The 27,435-nt window shown below is 37.3% G+C and overlaps 2 pseudogenes; both read left to right on the forward strand.

Moving 5' to 3' along the window:
* The first annotated feature begins 13,138 nt into the window (after positions 1 to 13,138).
* On the forward strand, positions 13,139 to 13,693 carry LOC124961318 (TLE family member 5-like; annotated as a pseudogene).
* A 236-nt stretch (positions 13,694 to 13,929) lies between these two features.
* LOC124961319 (protein SET-like) lies at positions 13,930 to 27,194 on the forward strand (annotated as a pseudogene).
* The last annotated feature ends 241 nt before the right edge of the window (positions 27,195 to 27,435 follow it).

Here is a 27,435-nt window from a genome sequence, read left to right on the forward strand (position 1 = left end):
TGGGTGAAATGGTGGTTCCATTCCAAGTTTTCTAAGGAATCTCGCACTGCTTTCCAGAGTGGCTGCACTAATTTGCATCCTCACCAGCAATGTATGAGTGTACCTTTTCCCCCACATCCTCTCCACCTATTGTTGCTTTTATTCTGATTATCACCATTCTAATTGGGGTGAGATGGAATCTTAGGGTAGTTTTGATTTGCATTTCTCTTATTACTAAAGATGGTGAACATTTTTTTCATATGTTTGTTGATTGCTTGTAGATCTTCTTCTGTGAAGTGTCTGTTCATATCCTTAGCCCATTTGTTGATTGGGTTATTTGTATTCTTCATGTAGAGTTTTTTGAGTTCTTTATATATTCTGGAAATTAGTGCTCTATCTGAAGTATGAGTGGAAAAGATATTCTCCCACTCTGTAGGCTTTCTCTTCACATTGCTGATAGTTTCCTTTGCTGAGAGAAAGTTGTTTAGTTTGAATCTGTCCCAGTTATTGATTCTTGCTTTTATTTCTTGTGCTATGGGAGTCCTGTTAAGGAAGTCTGATCCTAAGCCAACAAGTTGAAGATTTGGACATCCTTTTTCTTCTATAAGATGCAGGGTCTCTTGTCTGATTTCAAGGTCCTTGATCCATTGTGAGTTGATTTTTTGTGCAGGGTGGGAGATAGGGGGTTAGTTTCATTCTTTTGCATATGGATTTCCAGTTTCCCAACACCATTTGTTGAAGAGGCTATCTTTTCTCCATTGCATATTTTTGGCACCTTTGTCTAGTATGAGAAAATTGTATTTATTTGGGCTTGTGTCCATGTCCTCTATTCTGTACCATTGATCTACCTGTCTATTTTGGTGCCAATACAATGCCATTTTTGTTACTACTGCTTTGTAGTATAGTTGAAGTTCTGGTATTGTGATACCCCCTGTTTCATTCTTCCTGCTAAGGATTGTTTTAGCTATTCTGGGTTTCTTATTCTTCCAGATGAATTTCATGATTGCTTGCTCTATTTCTGTAAGGTACATCACTGGGATTTTAATTGGAATTGCATCAAATCTGTATAGCACTTTTGGTAGTATGGCCATTTTGACAATATTAATTCTGCCAATCCAAGAACATGGGAGATCTTTTCATCTTCTAAGGTCTTCCTCAATTTCTTTCCTCAATGTTTTGTAGTTTTCATTGTAGAGATCTTTTACCTCTTTGGTTAGATTGATTTCCAAGTTTTTTTTTTTTTTTTTTTGAGGCTATTGCAAATGGAGTTGTTTTCCTCATTTCCATTTCAGCTGTTTCGTTGCTTACATATAAAAATGCTTTAGATTTATGCGTGTTGATTTTATAGCCTGCTATTTTGCTGAATTCATTGATGAGTTCTAGAAGTTTTCTGGAGGAGGTTTTTGGATCCTCTAAATATAGAATCATGTCATCAGCAATAGTGACAGCTTAAGTTCCTCTTTTCCTATTCGTATCCCTTTAATTTCTTTGGTCTGTCTAATTGCTCTGGCTAGAGTTTTGAGGACAATGTTGAATAGAAGTGGTGAAAGAGGACATCCCTGTCTTGTTCCGGTTTTTAAAGGGAATGGTTTCAGTTTTTCTCCATTAAGAATGATGTTGGCCTTGGGCTAAGCATAAATAGCCTTTACAATGTTCAGGTATGTTCCTACTATCCCTATTTTTTCTAGTGTTTTGAGCATGAAGGGTGTTGTATTTTGTTGAATGCTTTTCCTTCATCAATGGAAATAACCATATGATTCTTATCCTTAAGTCTATTGACATGATGGATTATGTTTATTGATTTACGGATGTTGAACCATCCTTGCATTCCAGGGATGAACCCCACTTGATCGTAGTGCACAATTTTCTTAATATATTTTTGGATACAGTTTGCCAATATTTTGTGAAGGATCTTTGCATGTATATTCATCAAGGATATTGGTCTAAAATTTTCTTTCCTTGGTGTGTTTTTTCCTGGTTTGGATATGAGGGTGATATTAGCTTCATAGAATGAGTTTGGTAGGATACCCTCCTTTTCTATTTCTGGGAATACTTTGAGAAGTATTGGAATGAATTCTTCTTTGAAGGTCTTGTAGAACTCGGCTGAGAATCCATGTGGTCCTGGACTTTTCTTGGATGGTAGGTTTTTAATGGCTTCTTCTATTTCATTGCTTGATATTGATCTGTTTAAATTGTGTATGTCCTCCTGGTTCAGTTTGGGAAGAGCATACGTCTCCAGAAATTTGTCAATGTCTTCGGTAGTTTCTATTTTGTTGGAATACAGATTTTCAAAGTAGTTTCTCATTATATTATGTATCTCAGTGGTGTCTGTCATGATGTTTCCTTTTTCATCATGAATTTTAGTAATTTGAGTTTTCTGTCTCCTTCTCTTTGTTAGTGTGGCTAAGGGTTTGTCTATATTGTTTACTTTTTCAAAGAACCAACTTTTTGTTTTGTCAATCTTTTGAATTGTTTCTTTTGTTTCAATTTCATTGATTTCAGCTCTGATTTTAATTATTTCCTGTCTTCTACTACTTTTGCTGTTATCTGTTCTTCTTTTTCTAGGGCTATGAGCTGTACTGTTAGGTCATTTAGTTGTTGACTTTTCATTCTTTTCTGGAATGCACTCAATGCAATGAATTTTCCTCTTAGTACCGCTTTCATAGTGTCCCAGAGATTTGATATGTTTTATCATCATTCTCATTGACCTCTAAGAATTTTCTTATCTCTTCCCTGATGTTTTCTGTTATCCATTTTCATTCAATAGCATATTATGTAGTCTCCAGGTGTTGGAGTAATTTCTGTTTTTTATTTTGTCATTGATTTCTACTCTCAGTCCATTATGATCTGATAGAACACAAAGCAGTATCTCTATTTTTTTGCATTTCCTAAGGGCTGCTTTGTGGCATAACATACGGTCTATTTTTGAGAGGATTCCATGTGCTGCTGAGAAGAAAGTGAATCTGCTCATTGATGGATGGAATATTCTATATATGTCTATTAAGTCTAGGTTATTGATTGTGTTATTGAGTTCTATGGTTTTTTTGGTTGGTTTTTGTTTGGAAGATCTATCTAGTGGTAACAGTGCTGTGTTAAAGTCATCCAGAATTATTGTGTTGTGGTCTATTTGATTCCTGAAATTGAGAAGAATTTATTTGATGTACAGGGATGTATCATTGTTTGGGGCATAAACTTTTACTTTGGTTTTGTCTTCCTGATTTAAATTTCCCTTAAGCAGTATGAAGTACACTTCTTTATCCCTTCTAACTATCTTTGGCTTGAAGTCCACTTTATCTGATATAAGGATGGAAACCCCCGCTTTTTTACTGAGTCCATGTGTGTGGTAGGTTTTTTCCCACCCTTTCACCTTTAGTCTGTGGATGTCTTTTTCTATGAGATGAGTCTCTTGCAGGCAGCATACTGTTCGGTCTTTCTTTTTAATCCATTCTGCCAATCTATGTCTTTTGATTAATGAGTTTAGGCCCTTAACATTCAGGGTTATTATTGAGATATGATTTGTATTCCCAGTCATTTGGGCTTCTTTTTGTTTTTTAACTTGGCTTGGTTTCCACTTTGAGTGGTTTTTCTCTAAGGTAGTTCCTCCCTTTGCTGACCTACATTGTTGTTTTGCATTTCCTCCTCATGTAATACTTTGTTGAGAACAGTCTGTAGCACAGGCTTTCTATTTGTAAATTCTTTTAACTTTTGTTTTATCATGGAAGGATTTTATTTCATCTTCAAATGTGAAGGTAAGTTTTGCTGGGTATAGAATTCTTGGATGGCAATCATGTTCTTTCAGAGTTTGAAATACGTTGTTCCAGGTCCTTCTAGCTTTTAGAGTCTGGGTTGAGAAGTCGGCTGCTATCCGTATTGGTTTCCCCTATATGTAATCTGATGCTTTTCTCTCACAGCCTTCAAAATTCTAATTTTATTTTGAATGTTAGGCATTTTCATTATAATGTGCCTTGATGTGGATCTGTTGTGATTTTGTGCATTTGGTGTTCTGTAAGCCTCTTGTGTTTGATTTTCCATTTCATTCTTCAGGTTTGGGAAATTTTCTGATATTATTTCATTGAATAGGTTGTTCATTCCTTTGGTTTGTATCTCTAAGCCTTCCTCAATCCCAATAATCATTACATTTGGTCTTTTCAGGATGTCCCATAGTTCTTGGAGATTCTGTTCATGATTTCTTACTATCTTCTCTGTTTGGGAAACTTTATTTTCAAGATTAAATATTTTGTCTTCATTGTCTGAGGTTCTGTCTTCCAAGTGGTCTAGTCTTTTGGTGATGCTTTCCATTGAGTTTTTTATTTGGTTTATTGTTTCCTTCATTTCAAGGATTTCCATTTGGGTTTTTTTGAGAATTTCTATCTCTTTGTTGAAATGACCTTTTGCTTCCTGCATTTGCTCTTTCAATTGTTTTTGGTATTATCATTCATTGCCTGCATTTGCTCTCTTAACTCATCCTTTGCTTCGCAAATCATCTTAATCATGTATAATCTGAAGTACTTTTCTGACATTTCTTCTAACATACTGTCATTGGATTCTATTAATATAGAATCTAGATTTGTTTGGATCATTTTCTTCCCTTGTTTTCTCGTGTTGTTCGTGTATCTTCCCCTCTAGCAGTGCAGATTTGGGGTATTGCAGATTCCCCCTTGTAGCTTATAGTGGCCCTATAGGTTTCCGAAACCTTTTCTTTAAGGGGAGATCAATATTAGCAGTGACCAATTCAGACACTATGCAATCCTAGACCAAATAGCTCCTATGAGAACAATAACAGTGTTGTCATAATAAACAGAATGAGTTCAACTATTATCTTCAGTAAAACAAACAGATTTGCAATAAGACCTGAAGTTTCTAATGGAGGACAAAGAGGATGCAGAGGGATGTAGGATGTAGCTGTTAATGGGTTAAGAAAAGAATATACAGAAGTTCTAGATAATAGAAAGGGTCAGAGAGTGAAATCAAAAGAAACTGGATGTTAACATGTAAAAAGGGAGAAAGAGACTCTGAGGGAACAGGTAAACAAAAGGAAAAGAAAGCAAAAAAAAGTAAAGAAATAAAAACTTAAAATTGTTCAATAAGCAGAAGAAAGAAAGTCTACACTATAACAGTCATATAGTATTTAAACTTCCCAGTCTTCAGTACCCTGATGCATGAGAGGTACCTGACAATGAGCTTCAACTCTCCAGCAGGCATCTCAGGATGGGATTTGCCCCACCTAAAGATCGGAGCTCTGGCTTCCAGGATTATCCCAGATGGCTGCTCTGGCTTCCAAATGTGCTGGCAAATGGGGAGCTGCAGCTCAGGGTGTGGACATGGTCGGCTGGAGGTCCTGGAAGTGGGGTGTGGTTGGTCAGTCAGGGGTCCTGCAGTTCGGGTGTGTTTGGTGTGGTTGTGGGATCCTGGAGGCCAGGTGCAATCAGTCAGTCTGGGGTCCCAGTGATAGGATGCAGTCAGTTGGTCTGGGGGTCCTGGCAGCAGGGAGCAGTCAGTTGATGTGAGGGCCTTGGAGGCAGCCAGTGATTGGTTGGGCTGAGGGATCCTGGAGACGTGGCTGTCAGTCCAGCCTGGGGTCCTATGGAGCCTGGCTGTTGTCTCAAAATGGCAGCAGCCACCTGTAACCAAACCTGCAGGTACTTTCACAGTGAACTTCCAGGCAATGGCAGGCAGCTGGCGCTCCACTGGCGGTCTGTGGTCAGTCTCAAACTCCTTGAATTCTACTTATGCAAAAATTCCATAGACTGCAGATTAAGAACCAAGTGCAGCAGATGACTCTACAGGTCCCTTCAATTTCAAGTTCTGGAGGCTGCGAAGTTCAAGCCCAAGGCTCTAGCAGGTTCAGTCATCTGATGAGTGCTGCTTTGTACTCCTAAGATGGCACCATGATCCTGCATCCTCCAGAGGGAAGTCACACTCTGTCAACACTTTGGTTCTTCATTCAAACAGCTGTATTTTTTGCCCACATCTGCTCTATATCATCAGTAAAAACAAGCACATGGAAAAAAAAACAAGTAGCATCTTAGTATTACTATCCAAATAGTTTGATGTAATGGATCCCTTGAAAGGATCTCAGAGATTCCAGAGGTCCACAGACCAGGATTTGGAAATCATTGGTCAAGAGTTTTCAAGCCTCAACTTTTCTTTGGATGAAGAAATGGAAAAGAGGGATGTTTTTGGGAAAGCAAAACAGGTAAGGAAGGTCCCAGAAGAAATCTGGGAAGTTGAAAATCTTTAATCAAATGACTCCTGGGATCCCAGTCCTGAGGCAGGAGAGATGAGAAAGTTTTAACCATGCTATGGTTTGGCTAAGTCTCCTCAATGGGCTCATTTTTTTCATGTGTGTGCTGGGAATTGGACCCAGGGCCTTCATACATGTGAGGCAAGCACTTTACCAACTGAGCTACATTCCCAGCCCAAAAGACCCGTGTTTTAAGTGTATGGTTGTCAGCCCATGGTACTATTGGCAGACTGTAATGCAGGCAGTAGTGTTCTTTGTCTTACAAGTTCAAGGAATGAAATCCACAGGCATAAGAGTGAGAGCAAAGTAATAGGATTTACTAGAAAAACAAAAGAAAGCAGAGCTCCCAAAGGGGAGGGGCTCCAAGAAAGGGATGCCAAAGGGTGTCTGTTGTCTAGGGATTTTTAAAGGCATAGCTAATGGCCCAGCACAGTTGATTGGTGGTGTGAGGGATGCCATCAACGACCAACTGAGTTCTTCAAGCTCTGAGTTTAATAAACCAATCAGAAGTGCATAATTTCAATCCCTTATTTACATAATTAGGAGGACAGGTCCAACTGTGTGGTCTGACTCCTCTGTTGGGGAGAGGAAGCACTTCAGGTAAGGGTCTACTCTGTGGTTGGCTGTTGCTAGGGTAGGGGCAAGGGTAACTAAGGAAGGGTGGCTATGGTTGAAGCTGTGAGGAACAGAAATAGGTGTTCTAAATAAGGTGGAGTCACTGTGGTTTCATCTGTCAGTGAGTAGAAAGCCACAGGATGTTTTCACAGTATGATGCCTCCTTTCAGGTTGTTTTGATGTCCCCCTCCCTTCCTTTCCTTCTCCAGGGCCCTTACCCTGGCTGCCTAGGGAGACCTATCTTCCAGCCTCAGTCAAATCCTTAATAGCATGTAGTGGGAGAAAGTGAGGTCACTGGGGACATGCCCTCAAAGGGACTGTAGAAGTCTTCCTCTTCCTTTATTCTTTGCATCACAGCCACCATAAGGAAAGTAGATCATTCCACCCAACACTCCCACCATGAAGTACTACCCACCACAGGTCCAAAAGTAATGGAGCCTATCAAACATGAATGGAAACATCCAAATTGTGAGCCAAAATATACCTTTTGTAAGGAATCTGGCCTCCCAACCACCTGTCAATCTGCGTTCTGCCCGCCTCTCCCGTTACAGGAATTTCTGACCTCCCCATCACCTGTCCTGTCCGCCTCTTACTTTACAGGAATTTTGGGCTTACGCTGCCGTAATCCTCCTGCCTCCCACTTTACATCCTAACATGCTATTGGTTCCTCCGAGCCCTCCCTCGAGATTCCAATATCTGGGAGAGGCCACGCACCATCTTGCTTTTTTTCTTTCCTTTCCCCCCCAGCGGACGTGAATCTTCTGCATAAAATAAAGTCCCTTGTGTGAGACCTCGCGTCTGTGGAGCATTTTTCTGGGAGTTATCGAGGAGCCACAACTGCCCCTAACATCTTTCTTCTTTTTTATTTGATTGTCTCATTTTTTATAGTAATAGAACACTGCCTAACACAACTGTATTACAAATTGATTCTAATATACTTAACTTTCCCACATTTACACTATTGTGAAGAAACTGAGACTGAGGGAAAAGGGGGAGAAAGCTATGGAGCCTATCAGAGTCATCTTATTTCTTATAAAAATTCAGGAATATCTTAGTGTGGGTGTTACTATGTTAACAATTTCCTTATCTTGGCCATACATTAAAATATGACCCTTCAAAAAATATCCTCTTACCTGGAGATTGACAAAATTCTCTGTATAATAGAAATAATAGTCAATATTTTATATTTTGTGGATGTTACAGTTTCTTTTGCACCTACTCAAGTTAATTATTGTGACACCCAAGTTCCCCCTGCCCAATGATGTATGGGTCATGATATTTGAATGTAATAAAATGTTCATTTGTCACAAAAATAGTCTTCTATTTTAATCAGACATTTAAAAAATACTCAAAGTACTCTTGAATCTACAAGCTATACAAAAGTGGAATGGGCTGGATTTGTACCATGGGTAATAACTAGCAGACCTCTGCTCTAACTCAGAGGAGAGAATCTAATGGCAAAATTTGAGGGCACCATGACTGATAAGTTGGATAAATAAGATCTTTTAAGACTCTTCCACTTATACCATTATTTCAGGTCACCTTCATGCTGATTCAGGCAGCCCTGAAATGTGATTCTGTGTCACATTTTATAACACTGTTAATAAAGGTCAAAGGTCTTGTGACAAAAGAAAGGTCATGAAACAACGTATACAACACACCTAGCATATACCACATAATATAGTATGATAACAAGACAGGTGAAAGTGTTTTAAATTCTGCCAGTTCTCATCTATAGTTTTTCCACAAAATGGTATTTGTACCAAAAATGAAAAACAACAAAACAAAGGCCCCTCTGCATTTGAACCTAGGAAAAATTTTTAAAGAAGAAAGAAAAAGAGAAATTTGAGTTTCTCTAAACAACTCAGTTCTGAAGGACCTAACCTATAAAACAATGCTGTTATTAAACCTCATATTAATTAATAGGGTTTGCTTTACCACAGGAATTTCCTTCCATTACCTCCTCCTCAGAGTTTAGCTCCATTTTAAATTTTATATTCTTTATAAACCCTTCCTTGTCTAAATCTTCTCTCATATTTGGATCCTAGGCATTCACTTATGGTAATTTTTATTTGACAATTATAGGCTAATTTATAGGGTTTTCTGGTGTTTTCTTAGATTGTTTTTTCCTCTTGAATACATAACTGTGAATTCCTTGAGAACCACAATCCTCTTCTAGTTTCTTGTGCTTTCTAGGTCCCTTATCATAATGTCTCATTCACAGTAAGAGTGACTCAATAAGTACCTGGTTAAAAGCAAATGCAAGTAAAAGAATACATTTTTTTGACCTATTATTCTTTGTGACTTCTCTATTCAATTTCTCCACTCTCTTAGAAGGAAAATTTCACTATCAGCATTCATCTTAATTTAGATTTTTAAAATACACTTAAGAATTTTTTTTCTGACTTGGAATTTAAGAACTAGTTAACTTTTCTACATAGCCATTGATAACCCTTGACCAAAAGTATGGACTCTCCAGCATTCTGCTGAAATTAACTTAGTGATTTAAGAATCAATTCCAGGAAAAACTTTTAACAATGTGTTTCCCTGTAAAAATTCCCTGTAAAAATTCTTTCTCCTCTCTCTCTCTCTCTCTCTCTCTCTCTCTCTCTCTCTCTCACACACACACACACACACACACACACACCAAGTAGTATTCATGTTTTAAACTTCTCTATTTTCTAATTAGATCTTCATCATTAAGTAATAGAAAAAAATGGCTCATTAGCTTAACACTCAAAGAATAAAACCAGAGGGTTAAATAGCATTACTAAAATCAAACAGATAATTATGGTAGAACCCCAATTTTCTTTCATGTTCTTGACAAATGCAGCTATTTTGATTGCTTAGTTACAATTACTTTCCATAATTTTTGCAAATTCTATTATCCTAAACTACATTGTGGTATTGTAATGATGTGTACTGATATTTTCAAGCATTCTGAGTTGGATTCTTACCATGGACCAGGTTAATTAGATCCCTGAGCTTCAAAAGACTTCTAAAGATGCATCTGTAAAATGGGTATATAGTTGGAATAAGCAAATCAATGATATCCATCACAATTATATCTTACTTATTTTATTTTCTTGTGGATATTAACAAAATAAAATTCATTTCACTGCTGGGTTTTGATAAATGATCATGTGAAGTGAAGTTGGAAAACTGGATTTGGAAAACCTTGCTTCTTAAATGTAGTATTTCAGTGTCATGCCATTCATTTTCATCTCCTTCCAATCTAGTCAGTTCTTTAGTTAGAAGAATTTTACTAGTTAAGAAAAGTCTCTTCTTTCCATGTCTAAGTTGACTAAATACATGGATCCTTGTTCAATCTGAGTTGGAAGAGACATGAGATATACACTTAAATCTTTGTACAATACAGTATTAACTACAGAGATAACATTGTATAGCAGATCTCTAGAACAAATTCATCTTGCATAATTGAGATCTTATACCTAATGATCAGCATATCCTCATCTCCTCCTGGCCCCAGTCACCAGCAAGTACCACTCCACTTTCTAATTCTATGTGTTTGACTACATCAGATACCTCAGGTAAATGGACTCATGTAATCTTGGTCCTGGACTGGGTAATTTCACTTGTACTCAAGTTTCATACACATCATCACATATTTTAGTATTCCTTCCTTTTCTAAGGTTAATATTTTGCAACATTTATACAGCATATTTTCTTAATTTATTCAATTTACAATGGACATTAGATGTTTTCCAGGTCTTGGCTATTGTGAATAGTGCTACAGCAAACCCTGGAATACTAATATCACTTGAGATTCTTCTGATTTCATTCCTTTGTATTTATACCCAAAGTGGGAATTCTGAATCATATGGTAGCTCTATTTTTAATGTTTTGAAGAATCTCCATACTGCTTTCCACAGTGACTACTACACCATTTATCATTCCCACTTACAATGTACAATAGGTTTCAATTTTTCTAGATCCTTACCAACATTTAGTCTTTTGTTTCTTGATCATAGTCATTCTAACAGTGTGGAATAATTTCTCATTTTGCCATTAATTTGCATTTTCCTGGTTATTACTGTTCTTCATCATCTTTTCTATACCTATTGTCCATGTGTATGTCTTCTTTGGAGAAATATCTATTCAGGTTCCTAACCCATTTTTTAAGAATCAATTTTTGTTTAATTTGTTTTATTTTCATGCCAGTGAATGTGAGAATTCCTTATATATTTTGGAAATTAACTCCTTACTTGATAAGTGGATTGCAAATATTTTCTTCCAAAACATCCATTGCTTTTCTACTTTGTGTATTATTTCCTTTGTTGTGAGAAAGAGTTTTCATTTAATGTAGTCCCATTTACCTATTTTACTTTTGTTATCTGTATTTTTGGGGTCACATCTATGAAATTTTTGTGAGATTAATATCACAAAGCTCTTTCACATGCTTTCTTCTGGATGTTTGAGATTTCTGGTCTGCCTTTTAGGTCTTCAATTGATTTTGAATATGGCACAAGACAGTAATACACTTTCATCCTTTTGTACATAGTTATCCAGTTTTCCCAGTATCATTTGTTGAAGACACTATTCTTTATCCATTGAATATTTTTGGAACCCTTACCAAAAATAAGTTGAGTATAAAGATGGGGATTGATTTCTGGGCTTTCTATTCTAGACCATTGGTTGATATATCTACTTTAATGCCACTACCATGCTATTTAATTATTATATCCTTGTAATATATGCTGAAGTTAGGAAAAGTTCTTTGTTCTTCTTGTTTGAGACTATTTTATCCTTTTAGGGTCCTTAGAGGATCTACATAAATTTTAGTGCTGTTTTACTATTTTTGTAAAATACATTATAGGGATAGCAATAAATCTAGAGATCACTTTGGTTAGTGTGAGCACTTTAACGGTATTGTCTTCCAATCCATGAATAAAGAATGTCTTTCCATTTGTTTGATTTTTCTTTAATTTCTTTCATCAATGTTTTTATACCTTTTAGTGTAAAAATCTTTCATCTCTTTAGGTTTATTACTAAGTGTTTTATTGTTTTTGGTGCTATTGTAAATGGGATTGTTTTTCTGATTTCCTATTTGTTATCAGTATATACAAACATAATGAATTTTGCATCGTACAACTTTACTGAATTCATCTATTAATTCAATCATTTTTGATGGCACCTTAGAGTTTTCTATATATAAGATTATGTCATTTGCATGCAGTGATAATTTTGCTTCTCCCTATTTGACTTGAATATCTTTTACAAGTGCCTAATTGCACTCGATAGAAATTTGATTACTATGTTAAATAGAAGTGGTAAGTGCAGACATACATTGCTATAGATCCTAGAAAAAAGTCTTTTAGTTTTTCATCATTGTGTATGATATTACCCATGGGCTTTTAAAATTTAACCTTTATAATTTTGAGGCAATTTCTCTATTCCTAATTTGTTTAGAGTTTTGCTCATGAAAGTTTGTCAAATTTTGTCAAATGCTTTTTCCATATCTGTTGAGATTATCATATGATTTTTATCCTTTATTTTGTTCAAGGAGTGTATCATATTAATTGATGATATATTTAACCTTCCTTGTATCTCAGAAATAAATCTCACTTGGCCATGTGTATGATCTTTAAATATGCTATTAAATTTCATTTATTAAGGCTTCTTCAAAAATTTTAAATATATGTTCATCAGGATTATTGGCCTGTAGTTCTCCTTTCCTTTGTAGTGTCTTTGACTTTGGTATTAGGATAATTCTGGCCACAACAGATCACTTTGGAAGTGTTTCCTCCTCTTCTATTTCTTGGAAAAGTTTGAGCAGGATTAGATTTAATTCTTTTTAAAATATTTGGTAGAGTTTATCAGTGAAGCTACCTGGTCCTGAACTTTTCTTCATTGAAATGTTTTTGGTGATTGGTTCAACCTCATTATTGACAGACCTGTTCAGGTTTTCTATTTCTTCATAATTCAGTCTTGGTAGGCTGGGTTTCTAGTAAAGTATCCATTTGTTCTAGATTATCCAACTCTTTGGTGTATAATAGTCCGTAATATTCTCATTATCCTTTTCATTGCAGCAGCATCAGTTAAATTATCTCCTCTGTCATTCTGATTTTATTTGAGATTTTCTCTCTTCTGCTTTGTTCCTTAGCCTAGATAAAGATCTGTTAATTTTGCTTATTTTTTCAAAAACCAATTCTTGAGGAAGCGGGCACGACCAGGCACGGAGGCTGTGGCCCGGGAGCTGCTGATGACCGCCTGGGCCTGGAGCAGCCTGAGCCTGAAGCACAGCCAGGGCGCAGCGTGCCCCCCGCCGTGCCTGACAGGATGTTTCCACAAAGCCGGCTCGTCGCACCTACCCCAGCAGCTCAAGTTCACCACCTCAGACTCCTTCGACCCCATAAAAGACGAGTTCCAGTTCCTGCAGGCCCAGTACCACAGCCTGAAGCTGGAGTGTGACAAGTTGGCCAGTGAGAAGTCTGAGTGCAGCGTCATTATGTGATGTACTGCGAGATGTCCTAGGGCCTGAACATCGAGATGCACAAGCAGGCTGAAATCGTCAAGCGACTCAAGGGCATCTGTGCCCAGGTCCTGCCCTATCTGTCCTAGGAGCACCAGCAGCAGGTCTTGGGAGCTATGGAGAGGGCCAAGCAGGTCACTGCGCCTGAGCTCAACTCCATCATCCGACAGCAGCTCCAGGCGCACCGGGCTGTCCAGCTCCAGGCCCTGGCGCTGCCCCTGACGCTTCTGCCCGTAGGGCTGCAGCCCGGGTCGCTGCCGGCCCTGAGCGCCTGCACCCGCCTGCTGTCACTGTCGGCGCTGGTCTCGCAGGCGCACCTCTCTAAGGACAAGAACGGCCACGACGGGGAGCAGTCGGATTAGCTGTGGCTGGCAGGCCGGGAATCCTGGAAGGGGACACCGGGGGACAGACCGGGACGCACAGTGCAGCTGTGTGGCCGGCGTAGCTCGGGACGGCCAGGCTCCGCGGTATTTATGGTCGCGCCGGCTGGCCAGGGCCCTGCGACACAGCCCCCTGGCTTCGCTCCCGCCCAGCCCGGCCTCTTTCCTCCCCCGCAGCCTGAACAGGTGACACCTGCCCAGGTGGGCCATGCGGAGGGATGGAGGACAACCGGGGGACCAAGTTCGCGGGAGCAGAACCTCGAGAAACCCCACACTGCCAGCACTCCCCTCTGCACACGCCGCCGCCGCCCACCCTGGCACTGCATGCGATCCCTCGCGCCGGGCACCCGAGTGACTCAGGACCTACCTGCTCCTCCTCCGCCTCCGCCTCCCTGGTCAGTTGCAGAGGCCTGGTCCCTTCCCTTCGACCATGAGGGGGCAAAGCGCAGAGAGCTTAGCTGGACACGCAGGGTGTGGGGGCGACCCACGATTTCCCTTCTCCCCTTCCCAAATAAAGATGAGGGTACAAACAAACAAAAAAACCCCAATTCTTAAGTTTCATTGATTCTTTTTGTTTTTGTTTTTGTTTTGTTTTCCCCCCTATTCTCTATTTTGTTTATTTCTGAGCTAATCTTTATTCTTTCTTTCTTTCTGCAACTGTAACCTTAGTTTCTTCTTCTCTATTTCCTTATAGTGTGAGATGAGGTAATTTAGATATTTTTTCTCTTTTAAATAGCAATTTTCACTATAATAATTCCTACATACTGTGCTTGCTACATTAGTTGTAGTATGCTATATTTTTGTTTTTGTTAGTGTCAAATATTTTTAATTTTCCTTTTGATATCATTTTTGATCCTTTGTTCAAACGTGTCAATTTCCACACATTTTTCAAGTTTCCAGTTTTCATTCAACTATTGATATCTACTTTCATTACATTATGTTCAGAAGGGGTACCTGCTGTGACTTCAGTCTTCTCAAATTAGTTGACTTGTTTTTTGATCTAATACATTATCTATTCTTCAGAATGTTCCTTGTGTATTCTTTAGAAGAATGTGTATTCTACTGCTCTTGGACGGAATGTGAGATCCATTTGTCCTACAGTGCTGTTCAACTCTGCTTTGCTGTTACCATTTTTGCTGATTATTATTTCAATATAGTTGTTCTATCTATTATTGAAAATGGAACTTTTAAAGTCTCATAATATTATTGTATTGCTAGCTACTCCTACTAGTTCTGATAATATTTGTTTCAAATGATTAAGTGCTCTGATATTTGGGTACATACAGTATTTGTAATTTGTTTATCTTCCTGGTAAATCAACACCTTTTTCACTGCATAAAGTACTTTGTATATTTTAAGAGTTGTGATTTGAGCCTATTTTATTGGATGCAACTATAACCCACTCACCTCTCTCTTTTAGTTGCCATTTGTATGGAATATCTTTTCCATCTCTTCACTATCAGTCTATATGTGTTATTATATCTAAAGTGAGTTTCTTATGAATAGCATACAGTTATATCTTGTTTTAATTTCATCCATTCAATTACTCTTTTATGATTGGGGAGTTTAATCCACTTACTTTGAAGGATTATTTCCATTTTATTAATGGTTTTTCATTTATCTTATAGTTCTTTTGCCCCTCTTCATTTCTCTGCTGTCCTTTATGTTTTATTGATGTTTTATTTTGATGTGCTTTGATTTCTTTGTGTGTGTACGTGTGTGTGTGTAAATTCTATAGGTATTTCCTTTGTTGCTACCATAAGGCTTGTATAAAAGATCTTGTTATAACACTGCACTTTAAGATTGATATAAGCTTTAATCATACATGAAAATTCTACATTTTTACAACTGCCATTCCACTAACATGTTGGTTATAGTTGTTTGTATTTCTTGTATCTTTTGAAATTATATAATACAATAATGCAGTCTTCTGTGTTTGTCTATATATTTACCTTTACCAATGAGTTTTATACTTTCTTATACTATCTTGTCTTTGTTTTTAGGATTTCTTGTAATGCATGTCTAGTGATGATAAAACACTTCAGTTTTTATTTATCTCACAATGTCTTTATCTCTTCTTCATTTTTTGAAGGAGAGTTTTATCAGTAATAGTATTCTTAATTAGAAGATTATTTTTTCCCTTTCAGAATTTGAGATATCTTTCCACTCTCTGATGTCCATAGAAAAATCTGCTATGTTCATGTAAGTTTCCATTTACAAAACAAGTTGCTTTTCTTTCTGCATTCAAAATTGTCTTTTGTCTTTAATTTTGAAAATTTTAGTATGATGTGTCTCAGTTCAGTGTTGATTTATTTATATACATTTTAATTGAATTTACTAATGGAATGGGATGCCCCTTTTGTTCCACAGATTTAGGAAATTTTCAGTGTACACTTTCCGGTCCTTTCCCTTCTTCTGACCCTTTCACAATGTATATGAAATTGATGGTATCTAATAAATCCCTGTAGCTTTCTTCATTCTTTTTTTTTTGTTATTTTTTAAATTACTCTTCACTCCTCTGACTGAATAATTTCTGATGACCAGGCCTGAGGTTCATTGAACCTTTATTTTGCTTAACTTAGTCTGCTAATGAAGACCTCTAGTGATTTTTTTTTTTTTTTTAGTTCAGTTAGTGTATTCTTAAGTTCAAGAATCTTGGCACTTTTAAATATTTTCTTTATCTTTGTTGAGATTCTATTTTGCTCACGAATTTTTCTGCTTACTTTTGTGTACGTATTTTTGGCACTTATTTTGAATTCTCTGTCAAGCAAATCCTACTTCTTTTGGGTCAGTCTCTAGAAATTTGCTTTTTCCATTTTGGGGAACATATTTCTTATTTCTTCATTTTCCTTGATTCCTTAACGATACCTTACACAATAGGCAAAACAGCCATCTCTATCAGTCTTCACTGACTAGCCTCATATAGGAGAGGACCCTCATCAAATCAGTTTGGCCAGAGATTCTAGGTGCCTACCCAAACTTTCTGCAGTCCAATCTACTTTTTTTTTCTTTGTAGTCCCAAGATATTTAGGGTATACTGGATCCTATTTAGAGTTAGTGAATTCTTTAATATCAAATGATACCAAAGTCCAGTATTTTCTCAGGAAGCCCTCAGACAACTTGGATCACTGGACATTCTGTCCAACTCTTTCTCTCCCCAGAGAGAAGTTGAGATCTGGGAGTTTTATTTGTTTGCTTGTTTTGTTTTTTGCCTCTTCACTCTTTGCTGAGTCAGGGGAAAGGGTCATGGACACTAGATGCACGTTAATTCAAATAACCATCTTTCTTCTCAGTGACCTCCAGCTGGTGATCCCGTCAGTGCTAGAAGCAGATTGAACAGGATGCAGTCCTCTTGCTAGTCCCAGGAAAAGTTGGATCATTGGACATGTGTTATAACTCTTCCCTATCTCCCAGAAGAAACTTGTAAATTGAACATTCACCAACTCTGTGTTGATGTTGATCTGGGGGAGAGGATGTGAGGCTATTGCACCTACTAACTTATACTATTATCTCTGGCCCCAGACAACTAGATTTTGCCAGGTTACATAAACACTCTGAAATGGCTGAAAAACAAGCCAGTCTTTGTGGTAGCCCTCAGAAAGTCTGAGGCCTTAGACACATAGTCTATGGCTTTCCCTCTCTAAATAGAAGCCAGGGGCTAATGTTTACCTGCCAATTATATGAAACAATACTGGAAATGGGTGGGGATTATGCGAGAAAGTGTTTCAAATTTCCTCACCAGCTTGGATGTATATAGTTTCATACACACCCAGAGTGTAGGAATCTTTCAACTACTTTTTGGATTTCTTGTGAAAGAATTTTTCTATTACTATTGACTGGTGTGCTCAAGGGGGAAGGAAGGTCCAGGGTTTCTTATTCTGCCATCTTCCTTATATCCCATTATAATTTTAAATGCAGACATATTTTGATTTATCAATTGCACTTTTATTATTTGTTTCTATGTACACATCTTGTTATGGTGTGAGGTGTCCCCCAAATGCTCATGTGTGAGACAATGCAAGAAGGTTCAGAGAAGAAATGATTGGGTTACAAGAACCTTAACCCAATCAGTGGATTAATCACCTGATGGGATTAATTGGATGGTAAACTGAAGGAAGGTTGGGTGTGGCTGGAGGAGGTAGGGCATTGGGGGTGTGGCTTTGGAGTATATATTTGTATCTGGTGAGTGAAGTCTCTCTGCTTCCTGATCACCATGTGAGCTGCTTCACTCTGCCATACTCTTCCACAATGATGTTCAGCCTCACCTTGAGTCCCAAGGAATGGACCTGGCTGTCTATGGATTGAGACCTCTGAAACCATGAGCCTCCAGATAAACTTTCCCTCCTCTAAGATTTTGCTGGTCGGTCTTTTTGTCACAGTGGTGAAAAAAACTGACTAAAACAACATTAATCAAAATACTTAAGATACCTGAAGAGTAACATACATTACCATATAATTTACAGTAGGAAAAATATGGAACAATGAATATGTACATCAGTAGAAAAATTGTTAAACTAAATATATTGTTTTCAAAAAGCACTATGTTGTGATGAGATAGGATTATATAGGCTGATATTAAAATTTTTCTGATTCATTAATTAATAGTCCAAAATCCATGTGCAGTTTGGTGTAAATAGTTCAATTGCATTTAGAAATATAAAAGGACATTGCACATACAGATTTATACAAACATATTATTTTCATTTTGCCTAAGGATGCATATAAAATCATTACCTATGGTAATGTTTGAAAATGATTGTGAGGTGAGATTACTTCATCTTTTCATTTACTGCTTCTTTTGTACTATGTGCCTAATATATATACCCAATATATACATATTGTGAATTTTAAGTCTGAATTTACAGCAGGGTTTGGTAATTAGCAGACGTTCAACAAGTGCCCAATCTTTTCACTTTGTCTTGTCACAAAATTAATACCAAACTCCTCTACATCATTTTTAAAAATATTTCTTCCATGAAAGTTGATGCATGACAATCTATATTGTTATTCTGTTTTTAATTTGGGCATACAATATATTATTTTATTTTCTAGATTGATTTGAAGTAAAAAAAGTTATTAAAATTTTTTTCTCTTAAAGTATCTTCCAGTTTAAATTGGAGCATATATTTAATGCAGGAATTTAAAAAATAGTCTCACTGATTATTATTTCTTTAGGTAAAAACACAAAGTTGCTACCAATGATTCTAATGCTGTCTGACAAAGTTTACTTTCTAATATCCCAGTTAATAAAAAGTAAGAATGTTTTCATCAAAACCACATGAAAGAGAAGAAAGCAGAAGAGAAGAGAAGAGAAGAGAGGAATGGAAAACCCTCTCTTCTTGGGAGGCCAGCATGACATAGAACAGAACAGGTCAGAAGTGTGTTAGAAAGTATGATCCATCTTGTCTGCATGAACTCTTGCTATACCTGAATTATTGCCTTTCTACTCTAGAAGATATTTTCCTTGGTATTTTAAATTATTTAGTCTGATTTTGGTCACCTGTGGAAAATCACAGTATAAATTGCCTAATTTCAGTGTATTTGTATGGCAATCCTTGAAAACCAAATGTGGTCTAGCGTCAAATTATTCCAAAGTGTTCAAAGAAAAGATTTAGACTTTGTAGACACTGGCCATGCTGCCATGTGTCTGCTGCCCACTCTACCTCATGGCAACAAGGGAGTCATTGTTAAAGGCAGCATGAACTCCTCAGGAGCAAGTCTATAGAATGCTTTCCCTGGAATGTAGGTAGACAAACCCTAGAAAATACACGAAGCTTTTAATCAAACTTGAAAGTTCCTTTGGGACCCCCTAAAACTGTAAGTTCCAACTAAACTTATGCTTAAGACATGTTCAGGTTGAGAGGAAATTTTTTAAGCAACATATTAAAATACTTGTACAAATGGATACAACCTGAATGGTAAGAGTATAGAATCTCACCTGCATGATGTTAGAGCTGGGGGGAAAATTAAAAAAAACCTACAGAGGAAATCTCTAATAGCCATTTCATTTATTAAAGAGTAAGCATTAAGTTTTGCTGCCTTGCCTAAGTTGATGGAAGAAGTTAATATGATATTCAAGAAAAAGATCTAGGTCCTATCTCTCCCATGGAATCTGCAATGAAGTGAATTAAAGGATATGCACTAGAGAATATATTAATCTTGAACTACTTAAAATAAAGGTGATTGTGGAAAACTTGAAATAATATAGAACCAATTCTAAATCTTGCCAGGGTCACTTGATTTCCTTTCCTACCAACCACTCATCAGAGCCAAAATGCTTATCTAAATTCACTCTCTTTCCTTCCTAAGTAGATCTAGCAAACTCTCAGAATACATAACAGTTTCAAAACACCAAAAGCACTTGGATACAGTGGGCAGAGAAATGGGAACTTTTAGAGGTCTAAGTGGAGTGACATTTCAAGGCAGTGAAGAAAGACCCATTATGAAGGCTTCTTGGGAGAGACACTTGAATGCATTTTGAAGGAAAAGAAATGAGATAGCCATGTAGATCAGAGAGAAGGACATCCAGACCTGATGGAAAATATCATGAGTTTAAAATGAAATTGATACACTAAACTACCAAGCATGATGGCTTTGCCTCACCAAAAACTGCAGAGTTTCCCTATTTTCCCTTGTGATTACAGGGTTGGTCAGTAGTTGTATTTCACTGCTTCTGCCCAGCATCATGTTTACTTTAATACATATTGTTAGCCCAGGAAAAGATCCAAATTCAAAATAAAAAAAAATTACTAATAAATGGGAATGAGTTTCACACCATCTCAAAGTTGAAAAACTGAAAATCCAGCCTAGGATTGAAGCAGACACATAATATAGAGAACTTTGAATACCATGCTGAATTTCAACTTGATTTGAATGTTGACCATGGGCTTTTAAAGCAGTCATTCTGTGGTCATGTGAAAATCAAAGTAAAACAAGTACAAAGAATTTTTTTTAAAAACTGACAAAGTAAAGTGAGACATTATTAATATAGACCCAAGGCTGCCAAGGGAGCTTGGTTAGAAGAAATGAAGAGATTGGAGAAAGGAAAATCTGATTGTCATTCAGATTTTCTTCTTGCAGGCAAAGCATTTCTAAAGTGGAATATACACAGGGACTGTGGATGAAAAAACACTTTCTGTTTATCCTTCCTGTTCTACTTTGTGTTCTAGAACTAGAGGATTTGTTCAGCCATTGTAATTATCTCAGTCCAGTCACATCTAAGACCTAATGATATTTCAAAGTTTGCAGCACTTTTGAAACTTTGCATTTTAGTACCTTTGTAAAGTGTTTAAAGAAAAGTCAGGGAGTTTGAAGTTTGTTGTATTCAGTTGCCATTTTGATGTGAACATCATTGTTTATTCTCTCTTTAAGACTTTCTTAACTTTTCACAAACTTAACAAACCTGATTTTAAGTTCTTATTCTATAGACACAAATATTAAGTAAATATTTATTTCCACATACTACAGTGATGCAGCCACATCAGTATTTATAGCAGTTCAATTCACAATAGCTAAATGATGGAACCAATTCGGTGCCCTTAAAAAGATGAATGGATAAAGAAAATGTGGTACATATATGTGGTGGAATATTACTCAGTCATAAAGAAGAATGAAGTTATGGCATTTGTGGGTAAATGGATGGAGCTGGAGAATATCATACTTAATGAAATAAGCCAATCCTGAAAAACCAAAGACCAAATGTTTTATCTGATATGCAAATGCTAATTCACAATAATGTAGAGCTTAGGGAAGAATAGAAGTACTTTGAATTATACAAAGGGGAATGAAGGGAAGGGAGGGTGAATGGGAATAGGAAAGATAGTAGAATAAATTGGACAATTACTAGCCTATATGCATATATGATTACACGACCAATGTTATTCTACACCATGTACAACGAGAAGAATAAGAAGTTATATTCCATGTATGTATAATATGTCAAAATACATTCTACTATCATGTATAACTAGCTAGAACAAATTAAAAAATTGAGATTTAAATAATGTGTTTCTATCATAGCACCTCAGCTAATGTAAGATATTTAAGTCTTCATTTTTTGGAGGAGTGTAGACATGGAAAATGAGTCAAGGTGATTCTTCAAAACCTCTGAACTGAGACCATAACTAAATGCCATTATATGAAGCAAGAAAGTTTTACATTTGGTAAGTCTTCTCTTGTCATCAGTAATCAGAAAGTTTAGAGCAGTTATGTAGTCCATCTTTAACTCATTAACTCTGTCAAGCTGTGGAGTAGATATTTGTGTAAATTGATTTTACATTAATTGATCATTTTCAGTCACTCAAGTTAATTCCTATTTTCAGAAAAACAATCCCATGTTCATGCAAGTGAGGTCAAATCATTTTTTAAAACAAGGAGTATAAATTTTGAGATAGACTCTATATAGGAAGAACTTCCTCCCTTCTGCTTCACAGTAGAAATGAGATTCCAGTATTTCCAAAGAAATTTCCTGGACTAAAAGGAATCATTAACTGAGTTTGCTAAAGTTATCCAGTTTCCACAGAGCCATTAGTGCTTCTGATTTTCTCCTTAAATTCTAAACCTGTCTCAGTTTAATGGCGTTACAAATGTTATCATTAGGCTTCCCATCTTGAGTTCACATGAAAATAAAATTTACCCTCTGCTAAACCACAAAGTAAATAAATAATTAATTACATTTCTGCTTTGGCAGCTGGTTGAGGAACTAGAAATGAACCAGAAAATGTTATTTTACTTTCTAAAACACGAAAAGAATATTAAAGATTAGTATATTTGGTCATTGAGCTAAAGAATCCTGGCAGAGAGCTTTTTCCGAATCACTAAAGATCTACCTTTAATATGAAATAATTAACAACTTTTTCTTCATCTCTGTTTCCTCCCCTACTTTTTTTCCTTTTTAAAACAGATTAGTTAACTCTAGTGGAGTTAGCACCACAGATTCCTTCTTCTGAACCGAGGCATTCATTTTCCCAGCTAGTTGGAATATTGGAGCTGATGGCTATCTGCTGGGTCCCTCTTCAGGAACTGATCTTGGCTAAAAGCTCCTCCCAGATGACAGTAGAAGTCATGAAAAATTGAAATATGTGGCCAAAGTGCTAAAAGTAAATAAAGACCAACCTAGAATTCAACAACCTACTAAGTGAAGATTTAAGGGTGTGACAAACAAAAGAATCTGAGATAAGAGAAGATACAGAGAATTTGCACTTAATTGTTGAAAGAACTATATAAGGAATTTGAACCCAGAGAAGGGAGTGAAATGAAGGAACTAAAGAAAGATAAGCGTGCTAAAAAATCTGTACAACACAACAGTAATCGTAATGATCTAAGTGTAGAGAAACATAGTAAAAGTGCTGAACAATAATATTACAAGAGTTGGTAGAGGTGATCTGATTTAAAGTATACTAAGATTTCTATGTCACCTGGGAGGACAAAAGGAGTAGTGACTAACTTCAAACACAATAAATCAAGTATGCATATCAAAAATGTAAGGGCAATCACAAAAATATTGAATGTTTAATTTCTAGACAAGCAGTAGGAAATTAAGTGGATCTTGATCAATCGACCAGATGGCATAAAAGGAGACGACACCAATAGAAAGAGTAAGTGTTATGAAAGTCATGATGACCCCTGGGAGTGTTCTTTCCATGTCTGAGATCTTCATTTCCCAGGGACCAGGAGTGGTAACTATTGATGGGAGATATCTTGTTCTGGTTTACTCCTTTTCTCTGTTGACAGAATACATTAATTAACTGGTCAGTGCACTTGCAAGTGCCCAGTTCAACTGTGGCAAGATGATATGAATCTTCAGAGCCATCTTAGTTCCAGAACCCCCCATGGGATGAACTGCAGCTTTTGCTCCAAATGCATTACAGTTCAATTTCTTGCTCTGTCAAGTGCAGCTTCCTAAATATCTAACTTCTTAATTCTGCAATCAGCCTTGACATGTATTATCTGTGTGACTTTAAACTCCTTTGACCTCATTTTCTTCATCTGTAGAATTAGATTACCATGGTAGTTAAATAGGAGGTACCTAATAGTATTCGATAATATTGTTCACTCTATATGGAAACACAATAAGAATATTGAAAGAAAAAAGATAAAAGTAGAATAGCTTTGTTTTACCTAAAGCTTTGAAAAGAGGTGGTAATGAAGTTTGAACTTGGAAGATGATTAAGACAGTGTCAAGCAGGAAACAGATGAAATATTAGACTGAATATGAACCAAATCACAAATACATAACAAACTACAACTAATTTGCTTGGGATAGTCTCCAGACCAAAGTAGCAGGAGGTAAGAATGGAAAGACTGGGCTTGCCAGTGCAACTTGGATTTTACTCTGAAGTATGCAATCTGAGATTATTATACCTTTACAAATAAAGGAATGACATCATCAGACATGAATTTTTAAAAATCTAACAGTGGCAAGGATATATTAAACAGCTAAAATATGGGGCTGGGGTTGTGGCTTAATGATAACGTGCTTGCCTAGCATGTGTGAATTCAATCCTCAGCACCACATATAAATAAATAAATTAAAGATCCATTGACAACTAAAAAAATATTTAAAATAAAGAGAAAAGATACAAAAAATCCAGAAGCCCGAAGATACGCAAAATATCTATTTCTTTGGTCCAAGCAAAAGACAGGACCAGGCTTAACTAGCTCAGAAGCAGAAAAAAGACTGAATGACAGAATTTAGAAAACTTCCAAGGCAAAAGAATTTGGGATGCATAACTGGAAAGAAAGAAAAAAGTGTCAAAGCCAGTCTCTAAGTGTTCCAGCTTAAGTAAGGGATTGAAAAATGAGAGACAAGTTTCATTTTGAACATGATCAATTTTAGGTATTAGATTAGCAAAAAATTATACAAGGGGATTAGAGTGAAAGAGGCTAAATTAAACTTCAAACTGGGCAATACTGGAAGAGTGGTGTCATTGTACAAGGGAATAGTCATCTACCAGTGTGTCTGGGAAATAATCTTCTACCTGGTTAGGTTAGCATATTCCTTTCCTATGGAAAACAAGCACTTAGACATTGAACACATAACAAGTCATAGTACTTCATTCCGAATACCTGAATAGGGATTTCAATAGACAATCAGACTGCTTTCCATGCACTGTTCACCAATAATTTATAATATGCACAAACAGCCTTCTCGATTAGATTTATATCCATGCATTTAAATTAAAGATCCACTTAGTCTGATGCCTCAGAGTCTAGCTGAAAAGATGTCAAAAGTTTGGCTTTTAAGTTTTGAGGCTTTGGGAGGATTAATTCATCCAGCAGAAGCACAAAAATTCCATATGTCCAAGTTTGGATGCATTCGCTACTTCGGAAAGAAATAATGATGACACTATACTGACTTTGAAAATGAACAAATAGAAGGAAAAATCATAATGCAAAGTCAAATTCAGATTCATTTGCACATATTTGGAACTTAAAAGACTTCTGTCAGCATTTGACTGAAGCCCTGTTGGAAACTATTTATGAGTCATTTCTAGAAAGCTCTTTTCAAGATGCTCAGCTTTGAATTGTATCTAAAGCCCTGATTTGCTTTCCCAGATCATATAACAGATTGACTGACTTTCTGTATTTGTGTCCCTGAAGCCCCTGTCAACAGGACAAGTGTAAAAACCATCTTTAAATCTACTGAAAACATAAAGCCTAAGATGAAATTTAGTACTTTCACTCTTAACTGAAAAAGACTTGGATTTAGAAGAAGGCAGACAGGAATTAAATTTGAAAAATTCATCTGGATATAAAAGCAATTCATTCTTAGACCTTAAAATGTGCCTATGAGAAATTAAGTACCTAAAAGTTTCAATAGTATTCTTAAATATCAAATAGTTCCAGTGGCAATTTTACAGAAAATATTACATGTATTTCATTACAAAACTGAGTTTTATTGTCAGAATATATTTATTACCATTTTCCACTAAATCAATGAACCTCTTTTTCTGAAAATTCATATTGTAACCATTCATGTTGACGTTACTCCAAGTAATCAGCATTCACTGAGTTTGTAGAGATGCTGAAATGTTCTTGATAAAACAAAAGTAAAAATATTTTTATAACATATCTAAACTATTGTGTTTCAAGAATTATAGAAGGTGTCAATGACAAAGGTGGGGCATTCTGGCAAAGATGAATTATGAATATCACTACCTATATACCTGACCCAAAGTGATCCCCCAGAGATCAATATGACCAACAACTAGTACTATTTTTTTTTTTTAAACAATTCTGATCATCCATTTAAAGTTTCTACAAATAGAGCGAGACAGGCACTGAGCGCCAGGGAGGGAGCCCAGTCGCCCGCTGCCGCCTCCAATCCGCGAGCAGGAGCCCCGGCCGGCCCCGCACGCCGCCCCGCCCCTCCCTCGACGTCAGGCGGCGAGGGGGAGTGAGGGTGGGCGGGCGAGGGGGAGGGCGAGCGAGCGCCGGGAGGAGGCGGCCGGAAGGAGCGGGCGCCTGCACGTGTGGCCGGGGTGCGGGGTGCGGGGTGGGGGATGGGAGGTGGGTGGGCGGGGAGCCGCTGCCCGCCCCCTTCGCCTTCGCTTCTCTCCCCCTCCACGCTCCCAGCCCCGAAGCGGAGCAGCGCCGTGTTGGCGCCGGCGGCCAAGTCAATAAAAAGGAGCTCAACTCCAACCACGACGGGGCCACCAGACCTCAGAAAAAGAACAAGAAGCAATCGAACAGATTGATGACGTGCAAAGTGAAATAGACTTAATGAACAAGCCAGTGAGGAGATATCGAAAGTAGAACAGAAACATAACAAACCCCGCCAACCAATTTTTCAGCAGAGGTCAGAATTGATCGCCCAAATCCCAAATTTTTGGGTAACATTTGTCAACCATCCACAGTGTCTGCACTGCTTGGGGAGGAAGATGAAGAGGCGCTTCATTATTTGGGCAGAGTTGAAGTGACAGAATTTGAAGATATCAAATCAGGTTACAGAATAGATTTTTATTTTGATGAAAATCCTTACTTCGACAATAAAGTTCTCTTCAAAGAATTTCATCTTAATGAGAGCAGTGGTCCATCTTCAGAGTCCACTGAAATCAAATGGAAATCTGGAAAGGATTTGACGAAAACGTTCAAGACAAACGCAGAATAAAACCAGCAGGAAGAGGCAGCATGAAGAACCAGAGGGCTTCTTTACCTGGCTTACTGACCATTCTGATGCAGGTGCAGATGAGTTAGGAGAGGTCATCAAAGACGATATTTGGCCAAATTCATTGCAGTACTACTTGGTTCCTGATATGGATGATGAAGAAGGGGAAGGAGTAGAAGATGATGATGATGATGATGAAGAAGAAGAAGGATTGGAAGATATTGATGAAGAAGGGGATGAGGATGAAGGTGAAGATGAAGATGATCATGAAGGGGAGGAAGGAGAGGAGGATGAAGGAGATGACTAATTGAACACTGATGGATTCCAACCTTTTTTTCTTTTTCTTTTTCTTTCTTTTCTCTCTCTCTTTCTCTCTTTCTTTTCCTCCCTCCCTCCCTCCCTCCCTCCCTCCCTCCCTTCCTTCCTTCCTTTTTTTCTTACTTTCTTTCCTCTTTTTCAGTACCTGGGAGCAAGTTGCAGTCCTTTTTTTCTTTTTTCTCCCCCCCCCCCACTTGTGCTCCGTCGTCCAATTCTTGAGGTCTCTTTTCTCAAACCATGGTTCTCAACTTATTTTGGGGGGAAAATACCTTGAGCAGATTATAATGGGAAAAGAATC

This window comes from Sciurus carolinensis, chromosome 12, assembly GCF_902686445.1.
Source record: "Sciurus carolinensis chromosome 12, mSciCar1.2, whole genome shotgun sequence".
In the NCBI taxonomy this organism is placed as follows: domain Eukaryota; kingdom Metazoa; phylum Chordata; class Mammalia; order Rodentia; family Sciuridae; genus Sciurus; species Sciurus carolinensis.